The following is a 22,370-nucleotide window of genomic DNA, read 5'->3' as shown; positions in this document are numbered from 1 at the left end:
GTTGGGAGAATTTGCTCCTGGAAAGAACTCGGGGATGGATGTGGTAGGAAGTAGGCTGGGGAAGCAGGCCTGGTAGGGCTGGGGGCCCTGAGAGAAGAAGGTGCTGAAGACCAATGTTCTCAATCCCAGGCCTGTAGATTTATGAGATGAATTTCCTACAACCTTCTCATTTTCCAACTAGGGAAACCGAGTCCCACATAAAGAGACATGACTGTCCTAAGTCTGTGCAACTCACGCCTGGAAGCGCTGGAACTTGAGCCATAGGTCTTGCTTCCAAAGCCACTGCCCTTCCCACTGTGCCGCAGGAGCTCGTGCTCATTTGTTTGTTCCTTCTTCGTGTCTCCAAGAGTGGGCTCTACAGTCAAGCACTACATCTGCGCACATTTCCCCAGAGCTGACCATAAGGGAGAGAGCTAGGGTGGACTTGGAGTCAGACTTCATATCTCAGTACAAGTTTAGGTTGTCACTGGGTAGCTGAACCACGAAATTACCGTCTAAGGGCCTCAGTTTCCTCATCTGTAAAATGGGGGATAACATCTGATCTCACACAGATGCCGAGTGGTTCAAATACAATCACATACATGAAGAGGCTTTCCAAGCTGTCAATCAGCTCCACAAATGCAGGGGCTTGGGAGGAAAGGGGGGCTTCATCACCATGTCTCACCAGAACCCCTCCCTCTAGCTGGAGGGCTGAAACACCCTTGAAGCAATCAGAGAACAATTAAGCGTTCAGCTGCATGCTAAGTGTGAACTCACACTGTGCCTCTGCTCAGGCTGCCCCTCTGCCTGGATTGCCCCCCCATCCCCGACCCTCCAAGTGCTCTGTATATGCAAGAACCCTGTGTAGTTCACGGTCTGTTCCTGACTCCCTACTGTGAGGCAGGAAATGGGTTTTGCAACCCCAAAATGTCCGGCACCTGCAAGGTGTGCTCAGAAAGTGGTAGATAGGGAGATCTCTAGGCCTTAGAGAAGGCCTTTCAGGTGGCTAAATGCTTCAGGGAATTCTTATGATGCACCACTGGATTGAATTTAGGAAGGACAAGGGCTTTAAACCAGGCTGAAGCCACCGGCTGACTCCCCGCTATCCCCAGGCCTCTAGCGCCTTTGTCATCCACTCCACCATTGGAGAGTTCGCGTTAGGGCTAGTGGTTTCCTCAGGGAAGTGTCAGGGGAAGACAGGCAGGGAGGAAGGGGAAGCAGGAGCCAGCAACACTCCACTGGGCAGCAGTACCTAACGCTGCTGCTAAAATGAAAGAAAAACAAGAACCAAGGGCCAGGTAAATGGTCAATGCTCAGTGTTTGAAACAAGAGTTTTCATGTATCTGGTTGATTCTCCTGTTTCTCCCTGTTTTCCGGGTATGGAGGATGAATGGAGGCATGCAAAGGAAACATGGCACCATGGCGCAAAGAGCCGTTGGCAGGTGAACAGGAGATTCGGGCTTTTCCTCCCACTCTGCCCCGACAAGCTGAGTGACCTTGAGCAAGTCACACTGGATTTCAGGGCCTTGCTCTTTAAAATGGGTACTGACAATGGGGAGAGGTTTAATTGTTCTCCTCTAAAGGATAAAGCAAACAACACAGAAAGGGAAGTAATGGCCACAGGTCCAGCAAAGCAAAATGAGTTTAAGCTGACACTGTTCTGGCCAGGGTCCTTCCATGAAAACCCAACAGTGATGACAACGACAATGACGATGGTGACTACTCTTATTGAGTATGCACTGAGCCTGAGGCACAGGACAAGTACTTTTCTGTGCTCGTAATGAATTTTCTGTGCAATATAATGACAAGTGTAAGGCACTTTTAATGTAAAGCACTTTTTCTGTGCAATGTAATGACAAGCACTCATCACAATGGTTAATCTTCACAACGGCCCTTTAAGGTAGATACTATCATTATTCCCATTTTGCAGTTGGGCAAATTGATGCACAGAGAAGTTAAACCTGGGATCAGAGACTGGCGAGTAGGAGAGCCAGGATTTGAACCCAGGGTGTCTGATTCCAGAACCTACCTTCTTTCCCACGACACTACCAAACTGGGAAGTCTGTATTTCTACAGTTAGGAAAGAGTAACTGTGGAAAGAGTAAACGACTTAGGCAATTAAAATAATCATTTTCTAAACAGAAGATTCCGTCTGGAAAGACCACACTTGGAGCATGCACAAATTCAAAATGTACTAAATTATTCCTAGTGCAGGAAGCACGTCTCAGGAAGTTGGTTTAAACAAAGGTAGAATAGGTGCCCTGGAGCTAGCCTGGCACTTAGAGTCAGACAATCTGGATTCTAGTCCAGTGGCCCCATGTACCAGCCTCTTCTGCTGGGGTCAGGGAGCCACTTCGGAGCCCATTTTCTCACCCTTCAGGCAGTGAAGTGCCAGAATATATATTTCTCACCCTTCAGGCAGTACCCTCTCCACTCACAGATCTAGCTCAGAATACAGAATCCCATCAATGTCCACCTTCTCCACAACACAAGGTTTAGAAGATTCTGTCTCTCACACATTAATTATCTATTAATAAAATAACCAGGCATATGTATAACTGCTGGAGTTTCTGAACAAAACAAGGTAACCATTGTTATCCAATTGCAGCCCAAAGCAAAAACAAAACCAACCCCCCCACGACCCCATGATATTTTTAGGCATCCCATGCCACCATATCCTTGGGACTGTACAACTTGCAGTGATGTCTGGAAATACTCCCTATATTGCGGACTTTTAGGAAAACACTGGCCTAAACTGTTCCTAAGGCCTCTTCCAATACCAAGTTCTATAGTTCTGCAAAATTATGTCCAAAAGTGTGCTTTGCTAATTGCAAAAGTATCACTGAGGTTCTTATTTTGTTCCCTTAATGCTGGAAAGGTAAAAAACAGGGAGGACCCCTTGGAGTCCAGAGGAGGTCATCTGAGGATACAAGCCGGGCAGGCCTCTGCCACTTCACACCGAGGATGGAAAACACATGGAAGTCATTGGGCCCAAGAGGCTGTACCAGCTAAAAATATAAACAAGTGCAAGAAGGGTTTAGATGAACTCACAGGTGAGTGAACGATGGGGTGAGGGAAGTTGGAAATGTTCAGATTTTGTCCATTGCTTCTGCAACCTGCTCTGTTCTCTGTAAGCAATAGAATGCTTGGCTGAATGGAGTATGGATGGGCCCACAGAGAGCAATGCCACATTCTAGTGTGTGGCCAAGATAAAAAAGAAGGGAAAAAAAAAGTAATGAGGGTATAGTGTGGTTCCCTGCTCCAACATATAACTTCTATAATCATACACAAAAAACCCTTTGGAATACATTTAGAAATGAAAGAAAGAAAAATAATAATTTCTGATTTGATCTCTAAAGATCTGAACTTTGTTAACACTTTGCTGTAATTTCATCATGCATTATGTGTTTTTCTTAAATAAAAACTATATATACAGTATGAATCCTGAATTTTTCATTTAACTTTTACCACTTAAAAAAAAATCACATTGGCCGGGCATGGTGGCTCACGCTTGTAATTCCAGCACTTTAGGAGGGCGAGGTGGGCAGATCATGAGGTCAGGAGTTCGAGACCAGCCTGGCCAACATAGTGAAACCCTGTCTCTACTAAAAATACAAAAATTAGCTGGGTGTGGTGGCGCGTGCTTGTAGTCCCAGCTACTCGGGAGGCTGAGGCAGGATAATTGCTTGAACCCGGGAGGTGGAAGTTGCAGTGAGCCGAGATCGAGCCACTGCACTCCAGCCTGGGTGACAATGAAACTCTGTCTTAAAAAAAAAAAAAAATCACATTACTAAATACTGTAGACTTCATATATGACCGAAGGGTTTCTACCACGTATTTAACCATTTATTTATTTAATTGTTTAATTATCATACTATTCACCTCTTGTTCAACTTTGTTTTCTTTTCCCAGTTTTCTGCTGTATGAACACACTGGGATTGACATGCCTGGTTACTTCTTTTTGGAGAAATAACAATAAATCAACAAATCTCAGAGTAGAACATGTAATGAGTTTCTCTTACATAGACAAAGAGCATGTGAGGGATGGGCACACGAGGAATATTCATCAGGGTGTCCGTGGTGACTTGCTGTAATACCATTTTTAAAGGCTCCTTGATACCCAGGAAGTGCCCCTGGCACCCCACTATCCTGTGCTTTCTACTCTCTTCCCACAGCTATTTGTTTTTGTAGAAGATTCTTCCCTTGCTCTGCAAACTGAGAGCACTTGGAGAGCTACAGAGATATGCAGCCACTGGGCTAAAGCACACCCAGATGGGGCTCTTATTAGAAATGCAAATCTCCTCTCTGCTGACAAATCCCAAACACAAAGCTCAATGGGCTCTTCCACCCTCCTCTCCCCTAGGCGGGTGGCCCTTGTCTTCCATGTTACCTGAATGAGCTGAAAGGGAGTTGGCTGGGTTGTGGATCAGTAATCTGAGAAGGAAAGGATCTGTCTGAAATGGAATTGTCTCCCCAGTGTTTCCATTTTACCCAATAAGAGGAAGTCAAGTCTCTTTCTTCTCAGCCTTAACTCTACTAAAAGCCATTAAGCACTGACAAAGACAGGAGACATTATCTGTTGGCAAGTGTGAATGCTGCATTCTGTACCTCCAGCGGGGATGGAAATTGAGCTGTTTACTTGGTGGCCACCCCAAGGGACTGAAATGAAGCTCTAATGTGACAGCATTTCTGAAATGCAAGTTTTAAATCCCAAATTCTCACCCTCTATTCCCCACCTGTAAAACGCACTAGGAATTTGCGCTATTAATTTAGCCGAATTACACCCTGACTAGATCTGACCACCAGATGCAAATGAAGTCACCAGTAGGTGACCACAGTAACCTGGGTCTGGTTTTGGAAAGGAGCGTGGGTGTTTGAAACCTGTACGGGTAGTGGCAGGACCAGCTTATGGAATAACTTTCCTCATTACAAGTGACTTCCAGGATGGGGCTCATGATTAGAGATGGGGGTCTGGAACCCTTTGCTCAGATGGGGTTTCCTTTGATGGTCAGTAATACAGTTACTGGAAAGGGATCCAGATCTAGACCCCAAGAGAGGGTTCTTGGATCTTGCACAAGAAAGAATTCAGGGCGAGTCTATAAAGTGAAAGCAAGTTTAATAAGAGACTAAAGGAAAAAAATAATGGCTACTCCATAGACAGAGCAGCCGCCAGGGCAGCTGGTTGCCCATTTTTATGGTTATTTTTTGATTATATGATAAACAAGGGGTGGATTATTCATGCCTCCCCTTTTTAGACCATATAGGGTACCTTCCTGACATTGCCATGGCATTTGTAGACTGTCATGATGCTGGTGGGACTGTAGCAGTGAGGATGGCCAGAGGTCACTCTCGTCGCCATCTTGATTTTGGTGGGTTTTGGCTGGCTTCTTTACTGCAAGCTGTTTTATCTGCAAGATCTTTATGACCTGTATCTTGTGCCTTAGAATGCCCTAATCATCTGGAAATGCAGCCCCAGTAGTGTAAGATTCTCCCTGGGGCCTGAAAGCTGAAGGGGATGAATAACTCCTCCCTTCTCAGGCCCAGTCTGAAGGCACAAGGCTACTTGTGCCAGCAGCGTGGGCCAGCAAAATAGCAGAAGCAGGAAGAAAGCCGGCTGGAAGACACCTGCCCTGGCTGGAAGATACGTACCCCTGAAGATCAAGAAAGAGGCCATCCGGGTACAACGTAGCAGTTACGTCAGACTAGGACACTTCCTGTTTACAGGAGACTATAAAACCTTTGCCCTGTCCTTACTTGGTGCTGATGCCATTTTAGGCCTCAGCCTGCCTGCACCCAGGAACTCATTAAAATAGCATGTTGCTCCACACCACCTCGTGTTGTCTGTTGGCGCGCTCTCCGGGTTCAAACTGATGCAAGAACATTACATCAGGTGCCAAAACCTGGAGGGGCTCAGGTCTGCATCCCCTGTGGACCTACCCCGCCACCACGGAGAGCAAGCCACAGCAGCTGGACAAAGGAAGCTCCTCAGCCTCCAGCTGCCTCTCTGTGCATGCACATTGGTCACTGATCTCACCTACTGGTAAGTTTTCCCAGGAGCCCTGTTAACAGGAGAAAATCCACATGGCCTCTTGATTTCTCTGGCCCAAAAATCCAACGTTGGTCCAAGAAAGCTCCGGCGTGTGCCAGGCACTTGCTGATCATCTGGCCTTAGGGGGGCGCCTCTAAGCCATTAGATCCTGTTCTGGGAACGAAAATGGCAGCAGTGACAATTGCTCCTTTTATTGTTCCCCTCCTGCTGTCCAGGACGGTCTCCTCTTCCTTGTTCTCTCAGCCTACCCTCTGTTGTGGGAAATTCTCAGTCTTCCATTCCAAAGGACAGCCCTCTAGGCTGCCTCATAAAAAAAACCTACAAACCTTAGGCCTCAGGCATGATATCCGCCCTAAGTGCCTTGTCTTTTTTGCAATTCAGTCTGGCCACAATACAAATTAAATAAGGTCCAAATGGCCCGCAAATGAAACATTCAACTTTACGATTTTAACTGACTTAAGCAATTATTGCTGACGACTAAAGATATGAGGAGAAGTTCCTTATGTCCAGGCCTTTTTACACTCAAATCACAACCCAACCTCTGCAATTCTTGATTTTTTTTCTTTTTTTTTTTGAGACGGAGTCTGGCTCTGTGGCCCAGGATGGAGTGCAGTGGCGCAATCTCAGCTCACTGCAAACTCCGCCTCCCGGGTTCACGCCATTCTCCTGCCTCAGCCTCTCCGAGTAGCTGGGACTACAGGCGCCCGCCACCACGCCCGGCTAACTTTTTGTATTTTTAGAAGAGACGGGGTTTCACCGTGGTCTCGATCTCCTGACCTCGTGATCCGCCCGCCTCGGCCTCCCAAAGTGCTGGGATTTCAAGCGTGAGCCACCGCGCCCGGCCTAACCTCTGCAATTCTTTCTTACCTGTTCAAATCCTTCTCCGTTCTTGCCACCCTGATCGCCTTTCTCTTCCCGACCCTACTTAAATCCAGGAGACTGATGTCCACCCCTCCCAGCCCTTACCTCTTCCTCTCAACCATCTTCTTTAACCCCCGCAAGCCTCCTCGTTGTCTTCTCAGCCGCCATCTTCCCAGTCGCCGTCTTCTCGGTTAGCAGCATCCGCTTCTTTTCATACACCGTCCCCTCCTCAGGACAATTGTAGTATTGCCTGTACCCATTCTCCTCCCCCACCGCCCTCTCCTGAGGCTTTTAAACCCATCCCACCACCTTACGCCCCTATCCTCCACTGCTTATCAACTCAACCACCTTTCCCCCTTCAAACCCTCAGCAGGAACCACTTCCCGCTTCTTCCTTCTCTCCCGCCCTTACTCGCTGGGGCGCCATCTTTGGCCCATGCCCCGCCCTTACTTCAGCGCCTGTGCTAGAATGCCCCCTTCAGAAAGTAGCAGAAAATGAAGGTATTGCTAGAGTTCATGTTCCTTTCTCCCTTACTGATCTCTTTCAAATTAACAAAAGATTTGGTTCATTTCCAGAAGATCCTACCTCTTATATTAGAAAATTTCAGTACCTCACCCAGTCTTATGAACTAACCCGGCATGACCTTTAGGTTATCCTCTCTTCCACCCTTACCCCAGAAGACCGAGACTGTATCTGGACGGTAGCTCAGGCACATGCTGATACCATTCATCACCAAGCTCCTGCCCAGCCTGCTGGTGCAGAGGCAGTGCCAACCAGGACCCCCACTGGGATTATCAAGACGGGGCCTCTGGATGCCACCGTTGAAAACACATAATTGTGTGTCTCCTTGCAGGACTCAAAAAGGATGCCCATAAAGCGGTAAACTATGAAAAACTTTCAGAAATCACCCAAGGTCCTAATGAAAACCCAGCCCTTTCTCTCTCATTTAACTGAAGCCATTAAAAAATATACCAACCTAGACCCAGCTAGCCCAGAAGGAACCACTATCTTAAACCTTCGGTTCATCTCCCAGTTCACCCCCGATATTCGGCACAAGCTTCAGAAGCTTGATGACGGCCCTCAAACCCCACAAGGAGACCTTCTAAATTTTGCCTTCAAAGTCTTTAACAATCATGATGAGGAAAGTAAAAGGCAAAAACAGGCAGAGTTTCGAATGCTTACCTTTGCCATCAGGGGCCCCCGCAGGCACACGGAGCCGCAGCTCCACACAGAAGCCTCCTAGCAATCCACCTCCACCTGGCGCCTGTTTCAAGTGCAGCAATGAAGGCCACTGGTCCAGACAATGCCCAAACCCAGGTAAGCCCACCAGACCGTGCCCCCTCTGCAGAGGACCCCACTGGAAGTCGGACTATGAGCAGCCCCAGCAAGGACCGCCCCCATCCCTTCCCGAGCCGGCCAAAGCCTCCTACTCGGATCTCATCGGCCTTGCTGCTGAAGACTGACGGTGCCCTAGAACAGACGCCCTGGCAACTACCATCACTTCATCCAAGCCAAGGGTAACCCTGATTGTGGCAGGTAGGCCGGTATGTTATTTTAAAATTAATACCGGGCAACCTACTCTGCTTTACCTAATTTTTCAGGACCCACCCAGTCCTCCTAAGTCTCTGTTATGGGAATTGACAGACAAGTCTCCAAACCCTAAGCCAGCCCTCCGCTTTTCTGCTCCCTGCACACCTTTTCCTTCGCTCACTCTTTTTTTTTTTTTTCTGAGACGGAGTCTTGCTCGGTTGCCCAGGCTGGAGTGCAGTGGCACAATCTCAGCTCACTGCAAGCTCCGCCTCCCGGGTTCACGCCATTCTCCTGCCTCAGCCTCCCGAGTAGCTGAGACTACAGGCGCCCACCACCACGCCTAGCTAACTTTTTGTATTTTTTAGTAGAGACGGGGTTTCACCATGTTAGCCAGGATGGTCTCGATCTCCTGACCTCATGATCTGCCTGCCTCAGCCTCCCAAAGTGCTGGGATTTACAGGCGTGAGCCACCGCCCCCGGCCCGCTCACTCTTTCCTAGTCCTGCCCTCATGCCCAACTCCGCTCCTAGGCAGAGACATCCTTTCAAAACGCCACACTACTCTCCACGTCCACATTCCCCATAGTACCCAATGCATCAACCCACACCCCTCTGGGGCATCTAACTTTCTTCTACTCCGCCAACCTCCCACCTTAAAACATGCAGCGTCTCCTTATCCCCCATCCGTAGTTAACTCTGCAGTTTAGGATACTTCCACACCTTCAGTCGCATAACACCACACCCCCGTCTGCATTACCCTTAAAGAGCCCACCCAGTTCCTATCACAGAAGCAGTATCCCATCCCTCAAGCAGCTCTCATAGGCCTAAAGCGTATCATTTCTTGCCTCCTCGCCAGTCACCTACTCTGCCCAACAGACTCCCCTTTTAACACACCAATTCTACCTGTGAAAAAGCCAGATGGAACTTAATGCTTAGTCCAGGACCCCAGGCTCATTAATCAAGCTGTACTCCCGGTATGTCCAGCAGTTCCTAACCCATATACTTTACTTTTCACGATTCCCTCCAATACCACCCATTTTTCTGTTCTAAACCTTAAAAAATGCGTTTTTCACAATTCCTTTACACTTGAATTCCCAAAACCTCTTTGCCTTTATGTGGGAAAATCCTGACACCCACATTTCACGTCAGCTCACCTGGTGTGTACTACCTCAAGGTTTCAGAGACAGCCCCCACCTTTTAGTACAGGCCCTTGCTTGCGACCTCTGTACCTTATCCCTAAAACCGTCCACTCTCCTTCAATGTGTTAATGATCTGCTCCTGTGTAGCCCCTCTCAAAGAGACTGCAACGCCCACACTATCTCTCTCTTTTAAACTTCTTGGCAGAACGGGGGTATTAGGTCTCCCCTAAGAAAGCACAAATATGCACCCCCTCAGTCACCTATCTAGGCCTAGCTCTTACCCTGTAAACCCGAGGGCTCACAACCGACCGCATATCCCTCCTCCAGTCCCTCCCGCCTCCGCAAACTAAGCAAGAAATTCTCTCTTTTCTAGGACTAGCAGGATATTTTAGGCTCTGGGTTCCCTCCTTTGCTCTACTTGCCAAACCGTTATACTAAGCTGCTAAAGGCCCTCTCCATAAGACTTCAAACCCTGCACAGCCTATTCCCCAACCTTTCTGTCTACTCCAGAAGGCTCTCACCTCAGCCCCCATCCTCACTCTCTCAGACCTCACCAAATCTTTCTCCCTCTATACCAACGAACGGCGTGGAGTTGCACTGGTGTTCTAACCAGTCTAAGGGACCCACCCTCCAGGTTGTTGCCTACCTCTCTAAACAGCTTGAAGCCACAGTTCTCGGATGGCCTGCCTGCCTCTGACCATTGGCGGCAGCTGCAGTCCTCACCCTTGAAAGCCTAAAACCGTCTCTCCATGCCAACCTAACAGTTTATTCAACCCATAACATCAAAGACAAGTTAGCTCGCCGCAGTGTACTAAGTCTCATCTCTGCCCCACGGCTCCTCCAGCTGTATGCTCTATTCATAGAAACTCCCCACATCACCGTGCTAACCATCTCCCGTCTAAACCCGGCCACACTCTTACCTGAAGCTACAACCGCCCAAGACCCTACACATTTCTGTGTAAACACTGTTCAAACCTTCCTTATACCTTTTCCAAACCTAATAGACCAACCCCTTCTAGATGCCTCCTTTACTTGGTTTGTAAATGGCAGCTCCTTCCTACATCAAGGACACCGGAATGCTGGCTATGCTATAGTGTCACCCCCGCACCCACACACACACACACTACTGAAGCCAATCCCCTCCCTCTAGGCACCACCTCCCAAAAAGCTGAACTCATCACCCTCACTCAAGCTCTCACTCTAGCAGCCGGACAACAGATCAACATATATTCAAATTCTCATTATGTGTTCCACATAGTACGCTCACACTCATCCATCTGGAAAGAACGGGGTTTCCTAACTGCAAAAAACACTCCTGTCATAAATGGCTTACTCATCAGCAAGCTCCTTCAAGCTGCCAGGCTCCGGCAAAAAGTTGCCATCATTCATTGCAGGGGCCACCGAACCCCAGACAATCCTATATTGGCTGGAAATGTGCTAGCATATCAGGTAGCCAAATAAGTAGCCCTACATCCCATGCAAGGCCAGTTTCTGTCCCTGTCCTTGTTCTCTCTGCTTTACTCCTCAGAAGAAAAGGAGGACTTCTGAGCCCAAAACCTTCAAAAGCAAGGGACGTGGTATGTCAAGGAAGGGCGCTTCGTTGTTCCTCACTCTTGAAGCCTTCCTCATCTCCAAAGCCTCCACAACTCTTTCCATGTCGGTTACAAACCTCTCCTGTAACGTCTCCGCCCTAGCCTCACTTGTCCTCACCTTTCCAGCCATGTTCGATAAATTACCCAGTCCTGCTCTATCTGCCACTCAGTGTCATCCCAGGGCTCCCTCTGGCCGCTGCCTTTTCCTACTCACCAAGCCCGGGGCCAGGTACCTGGGCAAGATTGGCAGGTAGACTTCGCTCACATGCCGCCCGATAAACGGCTCTGCTATCTTCTAGTCTGTCTGTACTTTCTCCAGATAAGTAGAAGCAATCCTGACAACTTCAGAAGCTGCAAATATTGTCACACAAACTCTTACGCATATAATTCCCCATTTTGGACTCCTAACATCCATCCACTCTGGTAACGGGCCCGCCTTCATCAGCTAAATTACCCAAAGCGTCTCTACATCCTTAAGAATAAAGTAAGTTCTCCACACACCCTACAGGCCTCAATCTTTAGGCAAAGTTGAAAAAGTTAACCCTGTCCTTAAAGCCCAACTCACCAAGCTGGCTCTAGAAACCCACCAGTCATGGACAAAATATCTCCCTTTTGCCCTCATGAAACTCCGTGCAACACCAAAAGCACCCTCTTTTTATAGTCCCTTTAAAATCATGTATGGCCGAACTTTTGTCTTAGGGCCTTCATTCTTACCAGACTCTGAGCCATGCGGGAATTACCTCCCCTCCTTAATCTAGACACAGTGTTTCATTCATAAAGCAGCAGATGAGGCCATGCTTCTCCCTGTTGACACCTCCTTGTCCTCTCAACATAACTGTCTTGCAGGCACAGACATATTTCCAGACAATCCAGGCGATGCTCCTGCTACAATGACATGGTGAATACCAACCTGTCTCTCAAGAATACCTAAAAAATTAAGGTTTACTTTTTCCAACGTGCTCACGCCACCCCATGTCTTGCCTGAAGTAGTTATTAAGAAAGTTGTCCCTTTTCCCTTTTTATAACCAAATAGGAATGTAACATTCTCCTCAGGGCCTGAAAGCTTAAGGGGATGAATAACTCCTCCTTTCCCAGGCCCAGTCCCAAGGCGCAAGGCTACTTGCGCCAGCAGCGTGCGCCAGCAAAATAGCAGAAGCAGGAAGAAGGCCAGCTGGAAGACACGTACCCCTGAAGATCAAGAAAGAGGCCATCTGGGTACAACGTAGCAGTTACGTCAGACTAGGACATTTCCTGTTTACAGGAGACTATAAATCCTTTGCCCCGTCCTCACTTGGTGCTGATGCCATTTTAGGCCTCAGCCTGCGTGCACCCAGGCGCTCATTAAAACAGCATGTTGTTCCACACCGCCTCGTGTTGTCTGTCGGCACTCTCTCGGGGTTCGAACTGATACAAGAACCTTACAAGTAGGTCTCAGCCTCATTTTACCCAGCCTCTATTCAAGATGGAGTTGCTCTGGTCCAAACATCTCTTACAATATTGAAAACTTAACATGCTTACATCCCTCATTGTGGCACATTCAGATTCTCCCTAGTGACAAACCTACTTCTTCATCACCAACAGGGCTCCACTTCACAATGTGCCCATGCCATTCCTTCCACCAGTCGAGGGAGGGCCATTGCTATTTCCAAATGTCTCTCCAAACTCACCTTATATAGGCAGAAAGCTTGTCAAGATGAATTCTGTCTGGGGTCATTCATTTTACATCCTTTTGGCACTCTGAAAATTCGGAACACTCAACTCTTACAGCTATTGCTTTTCAACTGTTGTCACAGAAACTTGCTTGTGTATTTGGTCTCTACCCTGTTCCTCAGCACTTGAAGGTGGGACCAATCTTTCATGCATGGTTCCTAACAATGCTCAAATAGAAATATGTTTTTCCCTAACTCTTACAATGAGGTGGGAGAGTTTTCATATTGTTCTTATTCTCATTTTCTCCCTAATTTGTATGGATGTAGGTATGTCCATGTCATTATAAAGAGAATATAAGCACATTAAATAAACTTTGAAAAGTAAAGAAAAAGCTAGCATAGTTCATCACCCAACTCTAAGCATTGTTATAAGTTCTTGAAGCTTTCATGACAGTAAAAGGTAACGGGCCTGGTTTGATGCAACTTTTGCAGAGTAGAACAAATGATTTTGGATTTGCAGATTTGAAGTTGGAACGTATCATAAGATAGCCTTGGTAGTTTAGTTTAGCTGTGATTAAGAAGACACATCCTTCCTAGGTTGATGAATCCTGGCTCAGCCATTAACCAGCGGTGTGACTTCAGGCAAGCTGCTTAATCTCTCTGACTTTGGGCGTATCTATATGCCTTCAGAAAATGTTATTCCACTACACATATGTTACATACATTCCTCATTTTACTTAATGTCCCATGCAAGCAGCTACCCTTACTATTACAGAGTCTTCATAACCTACCTTCAAATTGTTCTATAATATTCTATTTAATAAAAGGCTCAGAGTTAAGTAAATGTTTTCTTTTTGGTGAAATGTAGTGTTTTAATAGCTGAAAAAAGATCAATTTCTTCAATTTATAGTGGATAAATAAATGAATTATTATCTGACACTCCCTGGGTACTCTGTGTAAAATAAAATAAAATAAAATAAAAACCCACAACACCCTGGGTAGAGCCCAAACTGGTTGTACTTCATTTATATTCCCAATGAGAACCACCTGGAATGAGCCTTCCACGAACCCCTTTACAGGCACGATCCATCAGCCCTGTGAAGCGTGGGAACACACCTGTGATTAAATGAACCACTCATTCCCTCAGAGCAGTCCCTTCTCAGTGCCTGTGGCCACCAGGGCTGCTGCCAGCACATCCCCCACAGCCCATGGCCCCGCCTAGTTATTACACAGAGCATGAGGAGCTCTCTGGTCAACAAGGTATGTCACAAGGACAGCGTCTCCTGCCATGGATTTAGCCTCACGCTGGTAGATGCATTCGTGGGCTGCAGCTCTCTCTGTCTTACTGGGTTTTGGTTTCTCTTCTGTCACTCTTATCCACACAGTGACCACGTAATGGTCCTTATGCTCAGCCAGCATAAGAATGCACCCTCCCTCCAGTCTGCTGGTGTGTGAGTGAGATCCTCTTCCTCCATATCACTAACACACACATGCACATGCACTGTACAGATACTTTATCTTCAGCTCCTGAAAAAACAGGAATTTTTGTTTCATTCCTCTCCTAAGCCCTAGGTCTGTGCTTCTGTCCACTCCACAGGGGTGCTTTTGTTCCATATACGCTGCACTCGCCTCTGCTCTCCTGGCCAGCGCTGTCTAGGTGCCCTTAGGTCTCTCCTGCGAGCCAGCTTTTCTCTTTTATTTATTTATTTAGAGACAGGGTCTCACTGTTGCCCAGGCTGGAGTGCAGTAGAGAGATCATGGCTCACTCCAACCTCAACCTTCTGGGCTCAAGTGATCCTCCCATCTCAGCCTCCGGAGTAGCTGGGACTACAGTTGTGCACCAATGTGCCCAACTAATTTTTAAGTTTTTTGTAGAGACAGGGTCTCTCCATGTTGCCCGTGCTGGTCTTGAATTCCTGGGCTCAAAGGGATCCTCCTGCCTTGGCCTCCCAAAGTGTTGGGCTTACAGCCATGAGCCACCGCATCCAGCTCCTCTATTTCATCTTGTCTCTGTATTTAATATTAGGTTGGTGCAAATGTAGTTGCGGTGTTTTCACTGCAACTACTTTTGCACCAACCTAAATACTTTAAAGAGGGCTGCCGGCCTTGAGAATCCCATTTCTTAATTATTTATGTACAGATTCTCTCCCTTTTTTCCCCCCTAAAGATTCTGATTCTGAAGCCAGACAGATCTGGGTAACCTTGGGTCCGTGACTTAATTTTTTGAGCCTCAGTTTTCTCATCTGTAAAACAGGGCTCTGTTAGTACCAACTTTCTTCACAGAGTTGTTGCGACAATTAAGTGATCTAATACATGTCCTGCACTTGGCACAGTGCTTGGGACTGAGAAAGCACACAAATGTTAGCAAGTATTACTATTGTGATCATCATTAATTATATTCATTAATAACAATCCTCGGTTGTTAAAAAAAGCCTACGTAGGCTGGGTGCGGTGGCTTACACCTGTAATCCCAGCACTTTGGGAAGCCAAAGCAGGCTCACCTGAGTCCAAGAGTTTGAGACCAGCCTGCGCAACACGGCAAAACCCTGTTTCTACCGGGGAAAAAACAAACAAAAAAATCCCCAAAATTAGCTAGGCATGGTGGCGCAAACTTGTAGTCACAGCTACTTGGGTGGCTGAGGTGGGAGGATCAGTTGAGCCTGGATTCGAAGGTTGCAGTGAGCCAAGATAGAGCCACTGCCCTCCAGCCTGGGAGCGAGATCCTGCCTCAAAATAAAATAAAAATAAAAATGCCTAAGGTGCCTTCAGAGCTTGTCATTTTCTAAATTCAACCATCCCAGGCTTTCTCACCTCCGCCTAGGAACCCTATTCAACCTAAAACTCTTAACTCTTGGTTAATTTTTCTTTTCCATGGACTTATAAAATTAACAAACCTATATTAAGAGTCAGAAGAATCTGAATTCTACTCTCACAGAAGAGTAAAAATGGCTGTGACCCTGCACATGTAACAGTCTCTCTGGGTTCTATCTCTCTTGCCTGAAAAATGAAGAAGTTGGACCTGAACACATTTTTCCAAACACGTTCCAGAAGCTTCCACCTTTCCAAAGACAATGGTCCCTTACACACAGACCTTTTGGCTAGAGCAGTGCCGTGCGCTGTGAACAAGTGCACATCCTAGCACCGCCCCCAAGCTGTACCTCTGTTAGCTCCGTGTCAGGATTTGGATGGTGTCTACACTGCCTGGCACCTCAGCAACCTCACAGGGCTGACCCAGACCTTTTCATAAAAAGATTCTAATTGGTATAAATCTCAGCTCTGTAAGGAAGGAAAATGAACTGCAAGCTCTGCTGAAAAACTAGGACAAGGTTCTCTTTAGCAAGTCTCCAGGTACTCTTCTGACAATCACTGGGTATCATGAGCCTTAAAATATGCCCCCGCCTGGTACAGTGTCTCCTGATTAAGCTGGCTGCCAGGCCGAGGGCATGGCAGGCAGAAATGGCAAATTTCAAAACCACACAATTACTAGTAGTTTGGGAAAAACCGTTGGGAACACCATGCCAATCATTTAATTCATTTTCCAAGCCCTTTTTAAATGCAAAATATGCTAATATGTTGTTGGAGTGTCCAGCATGGAACCTGCTAAACCCAGGGCTGGTGGGAATGGAGCAAGGCGAGAATAATGGCCCATTTTCCCTCTAGTGAAGAAAATAGGGCTGATGCCACTAGGCTCAAGTGTTTCTTTGTACTCCCTTCAGCTGCAGAAGGTGTGATCACCCTTAGAGTCACAGATTAAGGAATAATGGGCTCCTTTTCTGAGCAGAGCCCAAGTCCTGCCCCTGGTGAGATGTATCCTTGAGTTGTCTGTTAACTCCTCCTGGAGAGCAGGGGATAATGAAGGAGGAAATAAAAAGAGAGGGAGAGGGGAATTTATGGCTTGATGGAATACATTAATTTAGGTCCAAAGGGGTTGGTGCAGTGTGGTTTCTGACAAATGACATAGTCCTGCTTTTTGTAGCCCTCCATTTCACTTACCTGCATATGGAGAAGGATAAATTACAGACCAGAAGTCTCTCTTTGAGGTTGCAGGTGAATCAGCTTCTCTACCAAATATTATAGCCATTTTGCCAAAAACCATGTGCTTCTTGTTGGTAAGAAGGGAACTTAGAGGTCATGGACCCTGAGCCCCTGGTTGACAGGGGCATATCTTCATATGCCAGGAGACTAAAAATATGGACTAAAATATGGTGGCCAGGATCTCTCTTGACCTCAGAGATGCCTGATCCCATGGCAGAGCTCGAAAACCAGGACTTGGAGGGAGGCAGTTTAAGATCATTGAACAAGAACAGGGATGGAGTGTAGGAAGACAGGGCATTTCTAGCTCAGCCAAGGCAGCCAGAACAACCCGCATGCTTACCAAGTGCCAGAGATGTGCCAGTGGTTGAGTATAACGACCAAGCCCCGGCCATAAGGGAGTTATGACCTAGCCAGGCAGCCAGGCACTAAGCCCGCTATAAAGCAATGTGACAAGTACTGTGACAATGGGGCATAGAAAGTGTGGGGGTCATCGGGGGAGAATGTGCATGTGGCATGAGGATATACCAACAGGCAGATGGTGTGACTGGAGGTGCAGCAGGCAGAATAGTGCCGTCACTCTCAAAAGATGTCCACATTCGAATCCTCAGAACTTGCAGGTATGTTCCCTTACATGGCAGAAAGGACTCTGCAGATGTGATTAGGTTCAGGATCTTGAGATGGGGAGATTATCCTGGCTTAACCAGGTAGGCTCAAAGTAATCACGAGGGTCTTATGAATGAAGGAGCCAGGCAGGAGAGTCAATGTTGGAATGACGCGGCTGGAGAAAGACTCAACTGACCACGACCACTGCTGGCTTTGAAGATGGATAGGAGCTGTAAGTCAAAGAACATGGGCAGCCTCTGGAAACTGGAAAAGGCAAGAAAATGATTCTCCTCCAGAGCCTCCAGAAGGAACAGCCCTGCCAACACTCTAATTTTAGCTCAGTGAGGTCCACTTTGGACTTTCAAACTCCAGAACTGTCAAATAACAAATTTCTGTTGTTTTCTATCATCAGTTTTTGGTCATTTGTTACAGCAGCCATAGAAAACTAATACAGGAGGACAATCAGATCAAGAGATGGGGGACCCAGGGGACCGGCCCTATACTGGTACCAGTGATCCTCTTGGACCCTCTGTTTCTTTCTCTGAAAAACATGACCACTGGGCTGGATGATATCTAAGGTACGTTCTGACACTTTGTATTTTGATGGAAGAGGGGAACAGCCACTGTACAATGGCTGACAACTTGTTGCGAGGGTTGACAGAGAACAGCACATCCCCGAGCATGCTCGGTGGAATTTCAGTTCTATGGGCTGTGGGTGAGGGTTCATTGGAAGATATCTCTCCATGCAGGAAGTCACTACTGAGCATTTCCTAGGCCCTGTTTGTTCTAGGCACTTAGAGTCAATGGTGCATGGGACAGGCTCTGTCCTCTGTCCTCATGGAGCTGAGATCAGGGAGTGAGCCAATGCACAGGTGAACTTACAAGTACACAAGTACACAAGCTAATTTCTGCTAGTCATTAATGCCATAAAGAAAATGCATCCTGCTGATGAGAAAGAGCAGGTTTCCACAGGGTGGACAAGGCCGGCCTCCCAGGGTCAGATTTGACTCAGGACTAAGTGATGAGACGAGACAGGCATGAAAGAAAAGGGGAAAGAAGTCTGAAAAAATATTGAGCTCAACAAAATTAAACAATTATATATGGAGGAGTTCTGAGGGTTTGAATGTCTGAATTGATTCATGTGTTCATTCAACACAGTGTTTTATTAAGTTAGACAGTGTTCTAGGTGCCAGGGATACAGTCTTGAACAAAACAGACAAGTGCCCTACAGCGTGGAGCTTCGTTACTGTGTGGAAGACAGACAACTCAAAAGTCAACAGGTAAATATGAAATCAGGAGGTAAAAGTACGCTGAAGAAGAACTGAGCAGGATGAGTGGATAGAAGGTGTCAACAGCAGCCGTAACTGGCCTGGGAAGACCCCTCAGAGCTGTCCATATCTGAGCAGAGATCTAATATGCATTAGATCAGTATGTATTTCCCAAACTGAAATGACAAGGGAACCTCTTTGTCACAGAGCATCTTGCAGGACTGCTTCTGAGAACATGCTTTGAGAAAGCAGGCATGGAGACAGTCGGAGTGGAAAGTGGGATCTTCATACTCCCAAGACCCGGGTGCTCATGTTAGAATGGAGACTCTGAATCTCATAAATGCAAAGTAAGACCTTTCATATAGGAGTCTTATCACCCACCCCCAACTGGGAGGTCTCTGCTTGACTTCAGGATTGGCAAAGCACTGCACATAATCTCCCCAGCTGCCCTGGATTCACGCTGGTTCTGCAGGGTTCATGAAGATGGAGAGTACATTTAACCCATGGCTAGACGAGATCGCCTTTGCAGGCCTGAGCAGATGCTAGTTTTTCACATATCAGAGAGAGCTGAGTATAAGAACAGGAATCCTTCTCCTAGGATGTTACGTTGTTGTAAAGAACATGTTATTCATTTTAAAGTGTGGCCAAGAGACAATGATCAAGGTCCCCAATTCCAGGGATCTTTGCTCAAGATTTCCTTCTGTCTTGATAAAGGAATAAATAAATTTGACACCCAAAGACCAGACACAGGATCTGGGACCCAGACCAGGACACATGCTGTATTCATGGGAAGGACACATCCTGAGAGGGTTACTAACATTCTCCCCAAGGAGCTCATAGGGAATTTTACAGAAAACAAACCACCTGTCCCTGTAATGTCCTTTCCTGTCTAGAGGAGGTTGTCTGGACTTTCTCACAGCTGAAATCGGATGAGGTACATTATGTATTCAAGTCCTATTGCAGCAAGCCTTCCAGCCTGCCACGCTGAGCCACCGCCTGCCCAGCTCCAGCAGAAACGCCTCTCTCGGGAGCAGTCTCCACTCACCATCCGCCGGGCCCTGCGCCCACCGGAGGACCACTCCGATAGCCCAGGCACAGGCCTTACCTGGCAGGTGGTGACGTCGCTGTCTTCCCACATTCCCCCCGGCAAGAAGTCAATGCAGAGACAGATGGGAAGAGTCTACTCCGAGAGCTGTCATCTTTTCCAGACCTCTGCTTCCCAGGAGTGGGGAGATGAGCACTGGACCAAACCCAGGAGCAGTCCCTCTGCTTGGGAGGCTCTCGTCACCTTCTTGTCACCAGTCATCTTTTCAGCTCAGTTACCACTTCCTCCAGGAAGCTGTCTCCATCAGGGCAAATCCTGCCATTTGGAGTTTTTATGGCACATCAGGCCTCCTTTTATGAGCATGTCTCCTATGAGATGGCTTCAAGTCTGAGGTCTGCTACTCGCTGGTCCTTGAGCAAATCCCACTGTCCCCTGGGCCTCAGTTTTGAAGGAAGGGGGTTGATAAAATGCTCTCTCAGGTCCCTTTTGGTTCCAACCTCTGGGATTTCCGTTCCCAAAACAAGAGCCGCCATCACAGCAGCAACCCAAGTGGAGGTCTTGACCTTCAGAAAATCCCCTTCCCTTGCTGGGCCTTCGTTCACTTAGCACTAAAATCGGGGGGTAAGCTATGATACTGGTTTCCAAGCTTTTTAAGGCATGAAATTCATTTTTTCAAAATGCAATCTAATACCTAATAGCAGTAAGAGTAGAGCTGCTTTGCTTAACATAGGAGCGAGGATCTGGAAGTCCCCTTTCTGTTGGGCCTCTGAGGCATCCTCTCTCAATAGGGCTCCTAGAAGCACAGTTTTAAAGTCACACTAGGCTGGGCACAGTGGCTCATACCTGTAATCTCAGCACTTTGGGAGACCAAGGAGGGCGTATCAACTGAAGTTAGGAGTTCAAGACCAGCCTGGCCAACCTGGTGAAACTCTGTCTCTACTAAAAATACAAAAATTAGCCAGGCATGGTGGCACATGCCTGTAATCCCAGCTACTCGGGAGGCTGAGGCATGAGAATCACTTGAAACCAGGGGTTGGAGGTTGCAGTGAGCCGAGATTGTGCCACCACACTCCAGCCTGGGTGAGAGTGAGACTCTGTCTCCAAATAAATAAATAAATAAACAAACAAATTAATAAATAAAGTCATGCCTGTAGCATCACTGTGTGTCAAGTTCTAATGTCTACCCGCTCTCACCTCACATCTGTGTGTTGCCTGCATCCTGTGGGGTCCAGGGATCTTCTTTTGAGAAGTGTCCAAAAGATAACAAAGGCTTGAGTGCTCCTTCTTTTTTTTTTTTTAAGTGTTTGATTTCAAATGAGGCTCCAAAGGACGTAAGATATGAGATTTGTCAAGGCAGGAGGAGAGAAGCCAATAAATTACCCTATTTGCAAATCATTGCTATGGAAGCCAAAGCCCCACTGTTAAAACAAAGGACATAAGCCCTTACTATAGCTTAGCCTGCTCACAGAGGAGGCACAGATGCCCATGGAGCTGGCCCAGCCCCCAACAAGCCCCTAGGCACCTCCATTGCATCCCATCCCAGCGCCCAGCAGAACTCTAGTTCCCGTCCATGCAGGGCTGGGCAGCAAGTCAGAAAGCCTGGCAGCTGGTTCCCAGGAGTTGCCAGCAGATCCAAGGACACAAAGAGGGACTCCTGGTCCCTGCAGAACCAGTGCATCCCTCCTCCAGAATCTAGAATTCACGAGAACATTGCCCACCCATCACTGCTACCCAGATGTGAATGGCTGTGTGGCTTTCCACGGTGAGGGCTACACACTCCTTCCTTTCTTTATTTCTGATGCCTCCTGAATCATCACCCTCTGCTGGGTAAGCACAACATGCAGAGGTTTTAGGGGCTGGGGAAACATCCCTGCTGCTTCCATGTCAGGGAGACATAAAAACACACTAAGAAACCTTTTGGCAGGAGGCTCAAGGCACAGGCCTGTGTGGGCACCTGGCCGTTGGCTTTGATTTGGAAGCCAGGGTGGCCGACCTTTCGGAACCAGAGAGACACCTTTAATATTCGGAGAAAGCTGATTTTTATTCTTATTATTTTTAAAGGCTCTAAAGCAACCATAAAACCATCTCATGGAGTTGAAGCTTCCTTTAGTTTTCCTTCCATTCTTATTCAGCTTATAAAAATGCATAAAATCAGGAGTCATTCTGCCACCCCAAATGCATCCCTCTCTCAGCCCTGTCGTCTGGTGACAATTCTCCATATCAATCCCAAGACAGCAGCTGAGCTTCCTGCACAATCCGGCATCTCCCCCATCCCCCGCTCCCGCTCCCTTGTCCTGTTCAGTCCTCTTGAATTTTAACTGTCAACTCTCCAGTGACAGACACAGCAAGCTTGAAGGGGAGGGAGGCGGGTGCTATTTATAATTCGGCAGCGTTCACCCTCAGAACACGGCCATTTTTTCCAGGCCGCCTGCCAGAGGCCCACATTCCCCAGGCTCTATATATGGGCTTCTCCGCAGGCCCCTGTGGCCATCTCCTCACCTCTGAGGGGCCCAAGGCAGCCTGGCCAGTCAGAAAGGCAGGGCCAGCTCTGCTCCTCTGCTCCTCCCTGGCCTGCGAGGAGGCCACAGCCAGCCCCACAGCCTGGACTTCCTCTGGGACAGA

The 22,370-nt window shown here is 47.5% G+C and overlaps 1 protein-coding gene and 1 pseudogene across 7 annotated transcripts in view; one reads left to right on the top strand and one right to left on the bottom strand.

Moving 5' to 3' along the window:
* Positions 1-12,527, top strand: part of LOC129485779 (transcription factor NF-E4-like) — a 32,450-nt pseudogene extending 19,923 nt beyond the window's left edge.
* Positions 1-22,370, bottom strand: part of ZHX2 (zinc fingers and homeoboxes 2) — a 268,568-nt gene that overhangs the window by 204,901 nt on the left and 41,297 nt on the right. The window contains exon 1 of one of the 7 annotated variants that reach the window (XM_055287147.2): positions 6,014-6,609. The exons of the other annotated variants lie outside the window; for them this stretch is intronic. The gene's annotated coding sequence lies outside the window, so the exon portion shown is untranslated. Of the gene's footprint in view, positions 1-6,013; positions 6,610-22,370 lie in introns of those variants that run through there. 7 annotated transcript variants of the gene reach the window in all.

Source organism: Symphalangus syndactylus, chromosome 7 (assembly GCF_028878055.3).
Source record: "Symphalangus syndactylus isolate Jambi chromosome 7, NHGRI_mSymSyn1-v2.1_pri, whole genome shotgun sequence".
NCBI classification, from domain to species: Eukaryota; Metazoa; Chordata; class Mammalia; order Primates; family Hylobatidae; genus Symphalangus; species Symphalangus syndactylus.
This window is presented reverse-complemented; position numbering and strand designations above follow the sequence as displayed.